This window comes from Sus scrofa, chromosome 14, assembly GCF_054392235.1.
Source record: "Sus scrofa isolate SSC_HxYL_T2T_F1_AM1 chromosome 14, Sscrofa_HxYL_maternal_Yorkshire_Landrace_v2.0, whole genome shotgun sequence".
Taxonomy (NCBI): domain Eukaryota; kingdom Metazoa; phylum Chordata; class Mammalia; order Artiodactyla; family Suidae; genus Sus; species Sus scrofa.
This window is the reverse complement of record NC_139396.1, coordinates 11,002,179-11,020,492: the sequence shown is the minus strand read 5'-3', so window position 1 is coordinate 11,020,492 and position 18,314 is coordinate 11,002,179. Positions and strand designations below refer to the sequence as shown.

General features: G+C 52.0%; 1 long non-coding RNA gene across 3 annotated transcripts; it reads right to left on the bottom strand.

Moving 5' to 3' along the window:
• Positions 1–1,297: 1,297 nt before the first annotated feature.
• On the bottom strand, positions 1,298–4,364 carry LOC146396301 (uncharacterized). 3 transcript variants are annotated; one of them, XR_014826482.1, is made up of 3 exons: positions 4,157–4,364; positions 3,414–3,536; positions 1,298–1,920 (listed from the first exon to the last, which is right to left on the bottom strand). It is a non-coding gene; the product is annotated as an uncharacterized LOC146396301 (long non-coding RNA). The 3 variants fall into 3 exon arrangements; XR_014826480.1 differs by lacking the exon at positions 4,157–4,364 and adding an exon at positions 3,901–3,953; XR_014826481.1 differs by lacking the exon at positions 4,157–4,364 and adding an exon at positions 3,779–3,817.
• Between the last annotated feature and the right edge of the window lie 13,950 nt (positions 4,365–18,314).

Here is an 18,314-nt window from a genome sequence, read left to right as displayed (position 1 = left end):
AGGATTGGGTGGGCTGTTTCTCAGCTGTGAAACCTGCATAAAAGGAGCTGAAACTCAGATATTCAGGCTTATGGACTGTCAGTGAGACCATGCTCCTTGCCTCTGATCCTTTCCTGCTTCCTCATCCTATTTCTTCACCAGTGAGCCTGAAAAGTAGGCATGGATATAGGAATGGAGGATGGAGGCTCCAGCCCAGCAGCACAGTGGTGCTGACCAGTGAGGCATGGAAGTCCTCGTGTGTTGCCGAGGCTCATCGTCCAGCATAGATGCAGGCAAAGCCCAGTGAAGATTTCAAAGTCAAGAGGAGAGTGTACTCAGAAGGCTGTGCCTGGACATCTCTGACTCTAGAATGAAGCTTGCTCAGAGGCAGAGGGGAAACCAGTCAGTTGGTTAGAGAAAAGCCTTTAGCTCTGCCACTTAAACTAACAGACTTACAAATTACCTGACAGGCTTTGGGACAACACGAGGAAGCCTCAGAAGACTAGGGTCAACTTCCTAGCAAGTTTTGTTCTAACAAGAGGGGAAGGAAGCCCTGTATTTTAGCAAATAGCTGGGAGAGGAGGAACGAGCCAAGTGAAAAGGCAGATGAGGCTGGCAGCCCCGGGCAATCTTCAAAAAATTACTGGGAGAAACCCAGGGGGAGCGAGGAAGCTGTTGATGGGAGGTTCTGTTCCTGGTGGGGGTGGGCGGTTGCTGTTCTGCTGCAGAACTTGGAAAGCTGAGTCAAGCCATGGTGCTTGATTTAGCTTGGCTTGGTCTTTCTCAGGTCGAGCATTTGACAGGCACCTGCAGAGCTCTCTCTGAACCCCAGAGAGCTCAGACTACAAATCATCATTAGCAAAAGGTTCACAGCTTAGGTTAAGAAATGAGAAGGGACTAGGTCCATCTTCAGCAGATGAAGAAACCAGGAGGCACTCTTTTCTGCACAGAAGCCAAAGACAGCAGCCTTAAAATGTCTTGGGCCAGTTTGAAGAAGTATAGGGAAAAGAGCAATGGTTGTAAGGAAAGCAGGGCCCTTAATTTTGTTTGGAAGTTGCTTATTATAATTGCGGATTCCATCATCATCTGGGGTGTGGGAACCCTTGAGAATAGAAAAGGGGATTTCGGAAGTTTTAACGCACAGCCTATACATGGTGAAGAGACAGGAAATGCCATGAAACCTGAAGGTGCCACCAATGCAAGTTACACACTTGTTAGCTGACAGTGGGGCTTTGGATGCCATTTTTCAGGGCGAAAGGCAGTCTGTCTAAAGGGTAGAAGGTGTCCCTAGAACATAGAAACTCTCTGTCACAACCCATTGACCGGAGACAGCTTTTAATTGACCATGGATGTTTGAGGCTAGAGTCTGGTGAAATTATGCACTTTTAATGGCAACTTGGAGGAGCTTAACCAGGACATGCACTGCTCTTTTCTCTCTTTGACTCCTTGTCCATTGTCCTCCTCTACACACTGCAAGCCATCTGCCATAGTCTGTAACTGGTGACAACCGTGCAGATTTAAACTGCAGGAGAGGCATCAGGCTCTGCAAACTCTGCATTTCCAAAATCGCTGTTTGGACTGTAAGCTGACCAAATAGACACATTTAGGATTTGGGCTCCTGTTTCCCAGCCAGAAATGCAGGCCTGGGAAAAGATGCTTCTCTATCTTGACACAAAGCTTTGTCTTGACAATTCATTGGAGCGTTGAGAAAATGGAACACAGAAGTCTCAGAGTTGGTGCAGCCCAATTTGGAAGCACGGGGAGGCTCCACATCCATTCCGGGGAAAATGAATTATGCTGCAGGTTCCGAAGAAGATCCTGACATTATCAGGAGCCGCTCTCACTAGGGCCCTCTGGTCAGGACCAGCCAGAGGAAGAAAAAGGAGGAGAGAAGAGATGCTCTTCCGGTATCTTAGGTCTTGAGTTGATGATGGGAGGGAGCTGGGTGAGAAATTTTACAAAGTTATAACACATTGTTACGATCCCTCACCTCATCAGCTCCTGTCTGCTTGACAAGGACAATATCCTTTCAGGAAAATATGAAATAAAATGGAAAGTGGCCTCACGATGAAGTTACCTGAAGCAATGGCCTGATATGTTACAGAGTGTTGGGAGCAACATTAAAAAGGCATTTGTAACTGGCCACCTCCATGGCTCCAAGTGGAAGCTGATGCAGGCCTTCTCAGTCCCAGGGCTTTTGTGAGAGTTGGCCCCTCATGACCACTCTTGGCAAGCCAGGCCTGGGACGCTGGGGACCCCACCAGGGAAAAATTCCTTTTAAAGAGTCACAGCCCCTCTAACATGGACATTCTAGCAAGAGTCACGTCTGGGCAGAGGGTCAGAGGCATTCGCACCTGTGAGAGCACGAAGGAGGAGCCCAGCACCAAAGGGGGCTGGAAGTTGGCGACTGTCACCACAATAATCTAATTATTACTCTGCTCCTGTCCCCTCCTGAATAACTTTTTTATTGAAGTAGAGTGGATTTCCAATGTTGTGTGTCAGGTGTGCAGAAAAGTGATTCCATTATACCCCTGCATGTGTATATCTAGTCTTTTCCAGATTCGTTTCCATTACAGGTTCGTACAAGATGCTGATAGGTTGTCTATTTGATATTTAGTAGTGCTGATAACATCCTCAATCTACCATAACTGGGCCCATCTGAATGACACCCAACACCGCTCCTTCCTGAAGGCTTTCCTCTCAAGCTGGATGCCTGTCAAGATTCCTGTGCTGTGTGACAGCCCTCTCACTGCTGGCCCTGCAGTCAGCCCCTTCTCCACTTCCTCTAGCTGTCCTCTCACCTCATCACCACCCACCCCGCCTTATTCCCACCTCATTACCGACCTCCCACTTCATCACAGCTGTCACCATCCCATCGCCACCCTCCTCCTTCACCCCCATCCTCCCACCTCACCGCAGATCTCCTAACCACCCTCTCTCTCAGCTCAACTCCACCATCCTCCCACCTCATCTCCGTAACCCCACCTCATCGCTGTCCTCCCCACTTCATCACTGGCATCCTTCCACCTCACCACCACCCCCCCATCTCATCACCAACCTCCCACTTCACCACCACCCTCCATCTCATCACCAACCTCCCACCTCATCACCATCCTCCCCATCTCACCACCACCCTCTCATCTCATCTCCGTCTTCCCCATCTCACCACCACCCTCCCATCTCATCGCCAACCTTCCACCTCATCACCATCCTCCCATCTCACCACCACCCTCACATCTCATCTCCGTCTTCCCCACCGCCCCCTCACTCCCTCAGCACCACCACCTGCTCCCCACTGGCTCTTCTGGCGCCCTGGACTCCTCTGCCCCCCCCAGGCCTCCTTCTTCTCCTCAGCAGTTCAACTGTCACCTACAAAGCCCATTAACAATTCCCTGCTCATAAAAGTACAGTCTGGGAAATAAAGCAAAGTCTACCTTTTCTTTTCCTTTGTGCTTGGCCAGGTTTCAGTTGCTTGCAGGGCGCAGTGCAGAGACACCACGCCTGCACTGCAGACCCCAGTTAGGGAAGCAGCTGCGCCAGCCGTTAAAAAACGGTTCCTGAGGAAATAAGAGCAACACCGCGATTCAAGATGGCAGCGGACTGTGAACTAGGCTGTGCCTGGGATTGGGTGTGAGCCGTGTGTCCCCGCCTCCCGCGGCCTGCCGAGGCCCCGCCCCCCGGGCACATTGCCAGCCGAGGCCCCGCCCCCCCGCGCTCGGCCTGCAGAACCCTCGCCCCCCAGTCACATAGCCTGCTGAGGCCAAGCCCCCCGGCAGAGGGCCTGCAGAGGCCCCGAAACCTGGCACATGGCCTGCCGAGGCCCCGCCTCCCCGCGCGCGGCCAGCCGAGGCCACGCCCCCCGGGCACATTGACAGCCGAGGGCCCCCCCCCCCGCGCTCGGCCTGCAGTAGCCGCGCCAACCTGGCACAAGGCCGGCCGAGGACCCCCTGTCAGCGCGCGGCCTGCGAGGCCCCGCCCCCCAGGAAACGCCTGCCGAGGTCCCGCCTCCCTGGCACGCGGCCTGCCGAGGCCACATCCCCCCAGGAAAAGGCCTGCCCTGGCCCCGCCTCCCCGCGCGCGGCCTGCCTAGGCCCCGTCCCCCCAGGAAAAGGCCTGCCGAGGCCCCGCCTCCCTGGCTCGGCCTGCAGAAGCCGCGCCCCCCAGTCGTATAGCCTACCGAGGCCCCGCTCCCCCCGCGCGCGGCCTGTCGAAGCACCACCTCCCCGCGCGCGGCCTGCCGAGGCCCCGCCCCCACGGCACAGGGCCTGCCGAGGCTTCTCCTCCCTGGCACGCGGCCTGCCAAGGCCCTGCCTCCCTGGCACATGGCTTGCCGAGGCCCCGCCTCCCCGCGCGGGGCCTGCAGAAACCTTGCCCACCTGGCACTTGGCCTGCTGAGGCCCCGCCCCCCAGGCACACGGCCCGCCGAGACCCCGCCTCCCCGCGCATGGCTTGCCCAGGCCCCGTCCCCCCAGCACAAGGCCTGTCTAGGCCCCGCCTCCCCGCGCGGCCCCCAGAAGCCGCGCCCCCCAGTCACATAGCCTGCGGAGGCCCCGCCCCCCCGGCGCAGGGCCTGCCGAAACCCCGCCTCCCCGCCCGCGGCCTGCAGAAGCCTTGCCCACCTGGCACGTGGCCTGCAGAGGGCCCCCCCCCCCCCGCCCTGTCCGCGCAAGTCCCGCAGAAGCCGCGCCCCTCAGTCACACAGCCTGCCGAGGCCCCGCCTCCTCAGCACGCGGCCTGCTGAAGCCCCGCCTTCCCCAGGTCGGCCTGAAGAAGCCACGCCCCCCAGTCACACAGCCTGCCGAGGCCCCGCCCCCCTGGCACCTGGACTGAAGAGGCCCTGCCTCCCCGCAAGGCCTACTGAGGGGGGTCCCCTTCGCACCCTACAGGGCCTGCTAAGGCCCCGTCTTCCTGCCGAGTCTGCCCCCCCCCCACCGCCGCCACCCCACGCCGCCTGCAGTGGCTATGCGCCCCACCGCCGAGCCCCAGCGCGCCTGCCTTGTCACCTCGCCACCACCACCCCCCCCCGCCCCCCGCCCCCCGCCCATGAACTGAGGAGACACTGTGAAGCTCCCAGGCCCGCCTGACTGCAGAGTGTGTGCTTGGAGCTCACAGCCCCGTCTTCGGGTGATGGAGAATGCTTTCCTTTCCTTCGCTGGGCCGGAGCCACGAGGGCAGGTGGCCCCTTGATGCGGCCCAGCTGGAAAGTGTCAGGAACACAACTTCCACCTGGTCTCTATGCCTACTGCTGGAAGCCACCGTGTCCAGCTCCCTTGGCCCATCCCCAGCTCTACCTGCAGTGGTTACCCTCTGCTCCCCGCTGCTGGCCGGGTCCCACCTAGGCCACCATCCCGGGGCCTCTGGCCGCTCACAGTCCCTCCCTGCACCTGCTCCCTCCAGGCTTCTTCCACGTTGTCCTCTGTCCCCCACAACCACACTGTTCCCACCCCTCCCTCACTGGTCCCCAGCTTTGGTCTCATCCACTCAGGTGTCCTTTCCTCCTTCTGGACCCTCTCCGCCTCCCTGACACGCGGCCTGCCGCGGACCCCCTGTCCGCGCGCTGCTCGTCGAAGCACCGCCCCCCCCAGGAAACGGCCTGCGGAGGCCCCGCCTCCCCCGCTCAGCCCGCAGAAGCCGCGCCCCCCAGTCACATGGCCTACCAAGGCCCCGCCCCCCTCGGCAGAGGGCCTGCCGAGGCCCCGCCCCCAGGACACGTGCTGCAGAGGCCCCGCCCCCCCCCCCCCCCCCCCCGCACAGGGACTGCTGAGGCCCCGCCTCCCTGGCACGCGGCCTGCCGAGGCCCCCGCTGTCAGCGCGCGGCCTGCCGAAGTCCCGCCTCCCCGCGCGCTGCCTGCCGAGGCCCCGCCCCCCCAGGTCACGGCCTGCCGAGGCCCTGCCTCTCAGCAGGCCACCGAGGGGGGGATTCCCCCCCCACCCCCCGCACAGGGCCTGCTAAGGCCCCGTCTTCCCCCGTGTGGCCTTCCGAGGCTCTTTCCCCCCCCTCCCCCCCCCCCCCCCCCCCCCCGCCACCCCACGCCGCCTGCAGAGGCTCTGCGGCCCCCCGCCGAGCCCCAGCGCCTGCCTTGGCACCTCAACCCCCCCCATGGACTGAGGAGACCCTGTGAAGCTCCCAGGCCCGCCTGGCTGCAGAGTGCGTGCTTGGAGCTCACAGCCCCCTGTCTTTGATGATGGAGAATGCTTTCCTTTCCTTCCCTGGGCAGGAGCCACAGGGGCAGTTGGACCCTTGATGCGGCCCAACTGGAAAGTGTCAGGAACACAGCCTCCACCTGGTCTCTGTGCCTACTGCTGGAAGCTACCGTGTCCAGCTCCCTTGGCCCATCCCCAGCTCTACCCACAGTGGTTACCCTCTGCTCCCCACTGCTGGCCAGGTCCCACCTAGGCCACCATCCCGGGGCCTCTGGCCGCTCACAGTCCCTCCATATACCTGCCACCTGCAGTCCCTCCCTGCACCTGCTCCCTCCAGGCCTCTTCCACCTTGTCCTCTGTCCCCCACAACCACACTGTTCCCACCCCTCCCTCACTGGTCCCCAGCTTCAGTCTCATCCACTCAGGTGTCCTTTCCTCCTCCTGGTCCCTCTCTGGAGCACACTGCCAGGTCCACCAGCAACACTCGGTCCCCGTCTCTTGTTTGTTTTCTCTTTTCTCCACTAGAATGTAAGCCCCAAGCAGGGATTTTACTCTCCTGTCCTCTTTGCTGTGTTCCCAGTACCTCGAATAGTGTCTGGCGTGAGCTGAATGCTCCATAAACACTTGGTGAGTGAAAGGTGATGTGATGTGATGTGACAAGACAGTCCTGATTGGGAGAGGAGAGAAAAGTGACCAATGGTGAGCAGTCCTCAGGGAAGTGCTGACCCTTTCATGAGTGGGATGTTGGTGACAAGGTAACCAACTTGGACAGAAGACTCAGAAAGGTAGAGAGGGTGCCCAGGAGCTGAACAGAAGGAATGATGTGTTTACATTCAGACTCTCCCTGAGGAGTAGATGGGAATGTTTTCATTGCTCACCAGAGAGTCAAAGGGCATCTAAATAAATTGCTGACAATTTTGCTAAGTACAGTGCTTTTCGCTTGGTAGATGCACAAGGCAACTAACATATATAGCATCTACCAGCTTAAAAGCAATACTACCAGAATTATATAAAACTATATTTGAAAGTTTCCTTTAATAACATCTTGGGTTTTTTTTAAAGTCTAATTTTGTTCTGCAAAAGGGATGAGGTGTTGGTTCCTAGTAAAATAAGTCTACTTCCTCAATGTCTTTATTCCCATATACTAGATCTTATAACTACACTGGAGCTAAAAATTGCAAAACATAATTTCCACATTTGGCCGATAAAATCTAATGTACATTTAGAGTGTTATACTTTGCAAAGCCAAAGAAAAGGAATGTAGGTTATGGGACCTGGATACTTGGATTTGAAGAGTGTATCCGACATCCTAGCCATTCTGAACCTTGGTTTCATCAACTGAAAAATGGGAATCCTGTTGTGTCTAGAACCAGTATAATTTTAGTGACTAACAGCGTGTGCTACGGGTAGTACATGCTCCAGAGTGCTGCTAACAACCTATACTTTCTCAGTTACTAAAATCCCAAACAAAACGGCCTACCTAATCTTGATGCTATTAAACAATTTTTAGGGGTTGTGATGCTATCACAACTCAAAAATTCTTTTAACTCTGAAAACCCAAATCATTCATAAAAACCATCCAAAAAGTTTTTATGCAAATGAGTCAGCTTTGAAGTGGAGAAGATATAAAGCACATATTGCATTATCTCCTGAATACTTTCATAAAGAACAGGGCTCCTTGAGTTCCCAACGTGGCTCAGTGGAAGTGAATCTGACTAGCATCGCTGAGGACACAAGTTGGGTTCCTGACCTCCCTCCATGGGTTAAGGTTCCAGCATTGCTGTGAGCTGTGGTGTAGGCTGCAGATGTGGCTTGCATCCCTCATTGCTGTGGCTGAGGTGTAGGCTGGTGGCTACAGCTCTGATGCAACACCTAGCCTGGGAACCTCCATATGCCACGGATGCAGCCCTAAGGGGGGGGGGAACAGACAAAAACAGGGTTTCTGAAATGGCATGCAAGTACCTTGTTACACAATTCCATCCGAGTTTCTCAGAATTACACTATTAATTCTTTTTTTTTTCAAAAAGGACTTTAGAACCATAGGATTTCCCTAAACAAATGACCTTGTTCTATAGATGAGGACGTGAAGAGCAACTCCTCCCTGGTTGTACAGGCAAGACCTGGCACAGTCTCTAGACTGCTAATTCATTCCTTTGTCATCTGCATGATGGCTGGGGCAGCCAGTAACCCAGACAAAAAGAAAGCCATGGAAGGGAGACAGGCCAATAATATCTTCCAGATGAGCCTTGCCCACCTCCAGTCTCCTGACGCAAGCATTTCCATATTGCAGATCTTCTCACACGTGGCTCACCCACCAGCTGTGGATAACTGCCCTGAACATGGGGCCCTGGCTCACCCTCCACATCTGCACAGCCTAAAAGGATAACAGGTCATACACCTGAAGAAAGCATCACTCCAACACACACTGTAGGTGCCTTGTGAGGAGGATAAAAGCCAGGGCTTGAGGAGCCAGGGAGTAGGGAGCTCATTCCCGGAGTGCTCAGAAGAAGGAAGTGCTCAAGGGACAGGAAGTGTACAGTATGTTCTGGCTGGCAGAGGTCTGCCCTGGCTTCCACATGGTTCAGCACTGGATCTTCCATCTGGTGGGAAGATGTTATTGATTTTATATATATACACATACAGTTGGTTCTCATTAGTCACAGATTCCATATCAGAGAATTCACCTATTCACTAAAAATGTATTTGTCACCCCAAGTCAGGGCTTGGGGTGCTTTTGCTCATATGTGGACACACACAGAGAAGAGAAAAATTCATCTACCTACAAATGCATTTCCAGCTAAGGCTGAACAAAGTGAAACTCTGCCTTCTTGTTTCCACTCATACTGTAAGCAAATGCCCCTTCTCTGGTCTATTTAGTGCCACATTTCCCCACATTTTTGTGGTGTGTGTGTGTGTGATTTAACTCTTTCAAATGGCCCCCATGTTTGGTGCTGAAGTGTTGTCTAGGACTTTATGGGGGGGAAATACATTGGTTAGATACATTTGGTTTACACATAGGATTACAGTGCAATTGGCTGTGAGTTCAGTGCCAATGAAACAACAGTGTATATTAAACAAGGTGTCTTTAAACAGAAACACACATAAAATAAGCTTTTGTATTTATCAAGAGACAAAAAAGTGTGACCAGAGGCTGGCAGGAACCTAACCCTGAATTTCCCATGGGCGCAGTGGTTCAGTGTTCACTGATTCCATGTTTGTGGTGACTACAGACCCCAACCACATGACAATGAGGACTGAATAGGTATGTATATACCCATGCACTCATACATAGATATGCACTCATCCATGTCCGTGTAATGATGCAAACATGCGTGGGGGCATATGGCATGTGGCTCCAGTCATGGTTTCATGAAGAGACTGTCATGGTTCTATAACCTATATTGTGAAAGCAGGAAATTTCAGGAGACGAAAGTGAAAAAAGAAATGCACCAAGACTCTGTGCATTAACCATTCATCAGTGGCCTGAATCCAGGATAAGACATGAATGAGATGGGCCATTCCACATGGCTTTGCAGGGAGATTTTATATCTTCCTGATAACAACTCTGACTCCATCAGGCCTGTGAGAGTTCCAGCACACAAGCGATTTTAATGCACCTAGATGGTAATACTTTTCCCCAAATTTCAATATTCTAAATATTTTAAGAGTCACAAATTATTTGCTCCCAAATAATTTATATGGACAAACTTTAAACAGTAATGATCTAAGCAAAATGTGCATCCCATGGGCATGACATAAAAAAAGAGGCTTTTCCAATTGTCAACCTTTTGAAGCCGCATTATCATCTTTGCAGTTCCCATAGCAACATGTTCCATTGCATGGGTGACAGTGATCTTGTGCTAAACTAACTTGGAAAACAAATGGACATTTCCTCCTGAGTGTCCTCACATCTCACAGTTGCCTCCAAGCCATAGAGGGTTGATGTACCCAGTGCAGCTTCGTGAAGAGTTATGAGGACATTTCATAAACAAGTTTCCAGGATTTGGCCTGTTAAAGCAGTTTTCAACTTCAAGAGCTTTCCAACACGAACCACATCGCCCTTTGTGTTATGCCATGGAGATTGTCCCAGCTGCAGAACAGATGCCAAGGGAAGACATGCCATCTTGGGTGGATTTGCAGCAGTTCCACAAAGGACCTGAGGGAGAGGGTGGGATGGAAGATGCCCAGTCCTACCGTCACCAACTCAGGCAGCAGGAGCCATTCTGGGAAAAGTGGATGAGATGCAGCAACCATGAAAGGCCAGTTTCTCCTTCCACAAACCACGTGGGAGAGCCACAATGCAGGACAGTACTCCCATGTTGGTTTCATCCTATCCATATTTTCATGAGTATGGAATCTCATAAGGGAAGGTCTCATACATGCACAGGGGTGGAAGAGATAGTTATAGGAGTGGAGGGGCTATTTTAAAGTACATTTTAGCCCAGAAACCTAGAAAGGGCTCCATGCTTTCTCCCAATGCCTCTCACAACTGGTTTGTTTGAATGACACATGTAGTTAGGACACTTCTTGAGAAAAAGTGGAATGTAGAGAATGGAATGTCAGTCAGTGGATTTGCAGGCACAGACACACTGTCCTAGTGCATATTTTTCTCCTGAAATAATCAAATATAATTTAGGCACTTTATAATTAACCCAAAGGGGGCTTTTAACAAAGAGCACAGAGCTCTAAGTTGAAAACGTACACTTGCAGAGTGTGTCCAAAGCCAACTTTGTTTTTCAAAAGGAAAATGTGTCCTCTCACTGCTTGAATTCAACCAGAAGGATGTGAACCAGGCATAGAGAAGGAGGCCTGGCCTCTCGGGTCCCTGAGATAGTGTAAGGCTGAGTCCTATGGGAGAAGACAGGGTCTCATCTCTCAAATTGTAATGGTTAGAGAAGCCAACTGGTGGACTTTTAAATAATTATAAAGGAAAGAGAAATAATTTGAGAATAAGGCAAGAAACTATAATGAAATCCTAAAACCTGATAGAGACCATACACTCCATGTGAAGGCTAGAATGAGCAGTTCCAAATCACAGAGGGCTAAAGAAGGCGGGGAGCCTTCTCACACCTGCTAGAACTTGTCACACTTCAGGCTATGTTTTCTCTGCAGAGGAGAAGTAGCAATACTACAGGACCGAGGAAGGTGGAAGGCACCTCCCCTTCCTAGTACCGAGTACTGTGACTTCCTCCTTGATTTCTGTTTCCAGTGGCTCAGTCAGTCCTAAAAGGCTCCTGCATACTGAGTGCCCAAGACATTGCAAATAAAATCAGATGCCATGGTGGTGCATCACTGGGCCTCAGGGTCCAGTGTGCTAGCTTTTGCTTCCCTAAAAGCCAAGATCATTGCTATGAGCCTAGGTCATTGCCACAAGCATACTTCAAAGCTTCTTCAGCATTCTTGCCTCTTCAATATCTCACTCAGTCTGTCTATTCAGACACTATTCAGCGATGCAAGATCTGAGCCATATCTTTGACATACACCACAGCTCTCGGCAACACTGGATCCCCCACCCAGTGAGCAAGGCCAGGGATAGAACCCGAATCCTCATGGATACTAGCTGGATTTGGTTCTGCTGTGCCACAATGGGAACTCCCTGAAACCCAGGTTTATATCCTGTTAGATTCTCATTCTTACTCTTTTTCCCTTGGTATGCATTCATGTTCATATTCTCCCTCTCTCTCTCTCAAAAAAAAAAAAAAAGGAAAAAAGAAAGAAAAAAGGTGTTCCCATCATAGCTCAATGTCCTCTGACCAACATCCATGAGGACACAGGTTTGAGCCTTGAGCTTGTCCAGTGGGTTAAGGATCCAGCGTTGCCATGAGCTGTGTTGTAGGTCTCAGATGTGGCTTTGATCCTGCATTGCTGTGGCTGTGGTGTGAGCTGGCAGGTATAGTTCCAATTTGACGCCTAGCCTGAGAACCTCCATATGCTGCGAGTATGGCCCTGGAAAAAAGAAAAAACAACAAACAAATATATATACATACTTTCTGTTTAAAATATATATGTTTTAGGGCCTCTAGGAAGTTCCCAGGCTAGGGGTTGAATCGGAGCTGCAGCTGCCAGCCTATGCCACAGCCACAGCAACAGCAATGCTGGATCCCAGCCACAATGGCAACCCATGCGGCAGCTTGCAGTGATGCTACATTTTGATCCTTAATCCACTGAGCAAGGCCAGGGATAGATCCCACATCTTCATGGACCCTGTCGGGTTCTTAACACACTGAGCCAATTTAAAGTATGGAATTCCTGAAGTCCATACTTTAAAATCCATACTTTTTATTGAAACTTCCTTAGTTTTCACCTCATGTGTTTTTTCTGTTCTAGTATTCCATCTATGATACCAGGTTACATTTAGTTGTCATGTCTCCTTAGGCCCCTCTTGGGCTGTGACAATTTCTCAGACACCTTGTTTTTGATGACCTTGACAGTTTTGAGGATGCTGGTCACTTAGTTTGTAGAATGTCCCCCACTTGGAATATGCCTGATGTTTCTTCATGATTAGATGCAGTTTATGGACTTTGGGGAGAAGATCACAGAGGTAAAGTGCCATTCTCTTCACATATCAATGATACACATACTCTAGGAAGGACTTAGCACTTGTGTTGTTGACCTTGACTCCTGTTAGATTTTTCCACTGTCTTTTTATTTCCTTTCTATATTGTCCTTTTTAACAATAAGACATGATAATCAGTCTACAGTTAAAAGCAGGAAATTGTGCTGCACGTCCTGAGAACAGAGTACCTACATAAGTATTTGGAATTCTTCTGTACAATATATTTTTATTATCCCTTATTGATTGACTGAATGATTAATTTAGGCATTTATTGATTAATAGGGATTCATAGCCATTTATTTTATACTTTGGGTTATAAACTACTACTATATTACTTATTTTCTTGGTCAAATTGCTTCACTTTGGCCATTGGAAGCTCTTTCAGTTGGCCCATGCACACCGCATTTTTTTTTAGTAGTTTCTGACTTTCTCTTTTAAATATTGTTTGCAAATACATTGAGAACCACTTCAAATGCCACAGTAGTTTTTTGTTTTGAAACATCAAACATCATTTTTAAAACCTCAGTGGAGGAGTTCCCGTTGTGGCGCAGTGGTTAAGGAATATGACTAGGAACCATGAGGTTGTGGGTTCGATCCCTGGCCTTGCTCATGTGGCTTAAGGATCTGGCATTGCTGTGAGCTGTGGCGTAGGTTGCAGATGTGGCTCAGCTCTGGCATTGCTGTGGCTCTGGCATATGCCAGTGGCTAGAGCTCTCATTTGACCTGTATCTCCATACACCACGGGAAGCAGCCCTAGAAAAGGCAAAAAGAGAAAAGAAAAAAGAAAAAGAAGGAAAAACCTCAGTGGAGAATAATGTTATCCTCATCAAATATCAACACTGGATATTCCTCTTTTTCACTCCTGATATTCCATGTTTCTTCCTATAATCATTCCCCTTCTATCTCAAGAAGATCCTTTAGGAATTTTTAGATTAGATCCACTGGCAAAAAATTCACTCGGTTTTCCTTCATCTGAGAATGGCCATCTAAGGCACCACCAAACAGACAGGGGCCTGTTCAGGCACAAAGGCTCTGTGCCCTCTCCAGGATATCAGGAACCCCCTCAGGCTGGAACTGCACAGCCATTTCCTTGCCAGGGCACAAAGCGCTCGGGCCCTCCATCAGGACCCAGGGCCAGCAAGGTTCTCAGCAAGGTTCTCAGGGAGGCCTCTCCTCTTAGTGAAGCCCCAGGGCTGGGTCACGGGTTCAGTGAGGATGAGGAGGAGCTCCCCAGCCTGGCCTTCCTCTTGGGCCTTCACCACAGCCTGCTGCCCTGGGGGCTGCCACAGAGCCCTGTCCCTGCCTCGGGTCTTGTCTGCACTGCAGGGCAGAGGGCCCAGAAAGCTTCCCAGGCCCCCGTGCCCCAGAGAATGGGCCTCAGCTCAGGCCCCGTGGAAGCTGCCAAGTCTAGAAAGCGGGCTCGATGTGGAGGCCTGGCTGCTGCTGAGGACCTGGCCAGGCCTAGGGCTGACCTGCAAGGCTCTGGGAGGCACACCATGGCTCTGGGGCTGGTTGAACCTACCCAGCCCAAAAGGAGTAGGTGTGACCCATGTGCTACACGGAGGAGGAGGAAGTGGCACTGCAGCCAGTAGGGAACGGTGGGCCAGCCTTCCAGGGCCAGTCCAACTGGGCAGTCCCCATGGAAGCCTTGGGCTCCTCCAGGTCCTAGCAACCATCCTGGCTGCCATAGGGGTGGGGAGGAAGGACAGAATGACCAGAGCCAGGAGGGGGTGTGGGTGGGTGGGGTTAGGTGGTGGGGACTTGGGTCTGGGTGTGTGTGGGTGGGCACAGTAGCTCCTTTGCGATGGGGGATGTAAAACATGGATAAAATCGTTCTGTTGTGAAATGCACTTGGTCCACTGTCGTCTTGCATGTGCCTGTGTCCTCAGAGATGGGTTGTCTGAGGACAGAGAGGGGATCTGAGAGGAGCGAAGCATGTGTGAGATCCCAGGCAGTCTGGATCCACAGGTGAAGGACTAAGTCTTTCCTCCACAGAGACAAGGATGCCCAGGCTGCTCCTGGGAGTACACAGCTCTCACTAGCCCCAGGGACAGCCTCATCATCCCTGTCTCTCCAGCCTGCTGTGCTAGGGGGCTTCTGGGGCATCAGTTCCATGCTCTGCATCCCGGAACACTCTGGGGATGGAGAGCTGCTTTTGTGCCATTCAGCCCTCTGGACACTCACCAGTCGTGAGAATGGAGGCTGGAGGCAGCCCTTACCTCTAGAGAGTTTCTCTCTGCCTCTCTGAAGTGGCGAGATGACAGGCTGAGGTGATTCTCCACTCCTCCAGGGTGTCCCGTGAGGGCGGCCAGTCCAGAGAGGGAAAGGCTTGGCTGTAGGGACAGGACTTTCTGCTTCAGTGCCTTGTGGGTGGGGGACCATCCTATCGTCTTGGTGGGATTATTGCCATGTGCTAAATGGTGGAGGCAGCGGCCTCTCAGTCCCGGTGAGGACAAAACAAAGGAGGGAGGGAGTGACTGTAATCTCATGACCTGTGATTGGCTTGGGGGGAGGTTCCATCATGTGAAGCTCAGTGGTCCCAACCTCACCAGCCCACTGGCATCTGCCCCAGGGAGCTTTTGATACAAGAAGACCTGGGACTTTACGTGATCAGGGATAAGTTTTCGATTGGGGTGAGGAGGGTTAAGGATATTGGGTTGTGCCTGGGAACGTCTGTGTGCCACAGGGGCAGCCAACACTTACAAAATAAAAAACAAGCAAACAAAAAAAAGAAAAAGCAAAATGCCCCAAACGCCAAAAATCTAGGATTAATGCCAAGTGCAGGCACACTTAAAGTGAGCCATTCACTCATGCTTTTCAATCCATTAAAACGTGAAAGAGCAGGAGTTCGTGTGGCTCGGCTCTAAGGACACTGATTAGGATCCATGGGGACGCGGGGATGAGACATGGCATGGCTTACTGGGCTAAGGTTCTGGCATTGCCGTCAGCTGTGGTGTAGGTATGAGACATGCCTCAGATCCTGTATTGCTGTGGCTGTGCCATAGGCCAGCAGGTGCAGCTTGGACTCGACCCCTGGCCTGGAACAGCCCACAGGCCCCAATGCAGCTGACTCAAAATGGAAAAGAAAAGAATGCAATAGAATTTGCAGAAAGGAAAGATGTACGGACCATCACCAAATAGTATTTTAGGGAGTTCCCATTATGGCTCAGAAGATGAAGAATCTGACTGCTATCCATGAGTACGTGGGTTTGAGCCCTGGCCTTGTGCAGTGGGTTAAGCAATCCAGCATTGCCTTGAGCTGTGGTGTGGGCTACGGATGTGGCTTGGATCTGGCATTGCTGTGGCTGTAGCGTAGAACAGCAATGCCAGCTCTGATTCGACCCCGAGTCGGGGAACTTCCCTATGCTGCAGGTGGGGCCCTCCAATGCCAATCAGAGACTCCATCTATCCATGCATCACTCCATCCAACAAGGAAACAGTGGATTAATGGATGGCACATTCACTGCATCACAAAAATGGCCGCCATGCCCAGGGTGGGTGAAGGAGCTTCCCAATCTCAGGGGCTGGATTGGTGCAGCTTGTGTGAGACAGAGACAGTGGCTGGACACTCTTTGTCTATGACAGACACCAAGGGGAAGCTGACCCTCTGATACCAGGGAAAGGCTCATCTCCAAACCCCTCAAGGGGGAGTCAAAGCATTGGCTGAAGAAACCCATTTGACTTAGGATGTGGGGCCCCTGGCCTGGGTTCTGCCTTTCCAATGCCATGTGTCTCCAAGACCAAGGCACCGAGTCCCTTGTGTCCCAGTCACAGACAGCACACCTTCAGTGTCCAGCCATTCCAACGGCCAGGCCATCGTGCCTTATTGGAAGGGCCTGTTTGGGTGGTGGGGATGCAGCAGTGTGTTCCAGAGGGGATTCGGGCCCTCTGGCTCACAGGTGACCTCTTGCCAGACAGGCCAAGTGACGCATCTGTTACCAGGGTGATTTTCCAGGCACTGCCTTCCTTCCTCAGATGGCAGGGATGCAAAGGGCTTGAAAGGGGGCACAGAGCACAGAGCCATCACCTACGGTCTCCTGACTGCCTCTGCCTGGGGGGGGAGGAGCTTCCTGTTGTCACAGAAGCTAGTGCTAGCATACCACTCATTGGAGGAGTTCTGGGTCCCCAACATTTTGCTACTCAGCAGCATGCAGGAGAGAGCAAGGATGGTCCTTGGAAGGAGCTAAGAGTCTTGGGTGAGGGGAAACTTGCTTATTTCCAAGAGGTGCTTCTCAGTCAGTCAGGGTAAGGATGCCCTTCCTTTCACGAAGTGCTTTGGAAGAGGTTTGACAAAGAAAGACTGGCAACCGCATGGGTTGGGAGGAAGCAACAGGCAGGGATGGAAATGTTGCTTGCTGAAGATGAGAAAGGGCAGTTCTGACTTGCTCAAGACCACCTCCCTGCAGCTGGGAGGTGGGCCTTCTTCCTTGGGCCATCACAGTCCCTGCCAACAGCCAGGGACTGTGGCTGACAGAGCTGGGGAGTGCCTCCTGGTGCCTCTGTCATCGGCCTTCAGAGCCTGGTGGCAGCGCCCACAGCTCAGAATTGCCCTGGGCAGTAGGAGAGAGGCTGGAGCTTTGCCCACTGGGAGTGCTGATCCCCCTGCCAGGGACTGCACCCGGCTCCTGCATGTCAGCCTTCTGGTGGTAGCCAATGCCCACATGGGACCACGGCCATAGAAAGCAGCAGAGCGCTGCATCTGGGCCCCCTCCTGGACCCTGGCTCTCTCTCCACTTGTCAGCTGATCCAGACAACAATGGGCAGGGGTGGCTGTGAACTGGCCCTGTCAGACACATCTTCAGAAGCCTGGCATTTCCATGTTCAGGTAATCCCCTTATGGTTACAGTGTAAGGGAAATAGGCAGAGAACTCCTCTGTCACAGTCATATTGGAGCCGTTCCTGCCTGGGATGTTTGGAGAACCTCTACGATAAGGAAACAAAGAGCCACTGCATTTCACTCCACTGGGTCCAAAGCATATGCTGTCCATTGCAGAACAACGAGAATGAGAAGAAAGGAAGCCTCCAGATATGTGAACATGGAGATGCACCCTTCGAACGACTCCATGCTCAAAGAGGACTCTCCAGGAGAACTTGGAAAATATATAGAACGGTAGGCAAAGGAACGTGCAGTACCTAACAGGTAGTAGGATGCAGACAAACTGGTGTTAAGAGCGAAACAAATGGCACGAAATGCTTATAGAATACAGAAGATGCCAGGTTGCCCATCAACAACCTACGTTTTCACACAAGACATTGAGAAAATACAAATCGCAAAATACAGCAAACGCAGGAACAAAGAAGCTCATGACAATACCTTATGTTCAGAGGGACTCTAGCCAAGGAACACTAGCTTGGCTTACTATGCACAACCATCAATGTTATAGGCTGCATGAAGACATTACAGAGGAAAACCTACATGGTCACAATGGCGCTTGCAGAACATGTGCCACGCCCATTCATGTAAGAAACGCTCAGAAGTCTAGGAAGAGAAGGACACTCCTTGAACCCCGTAAAGAACATCTTGACAAAAAGCTACACCAAGCCTCCTGCGTGATGGTGAAAGAATGAACGTCTTCCTCCTCCATCCAAAACAGGTCAGAAAGTTCTTTCTCATTTCTCCTTTTCTACTTAGTAC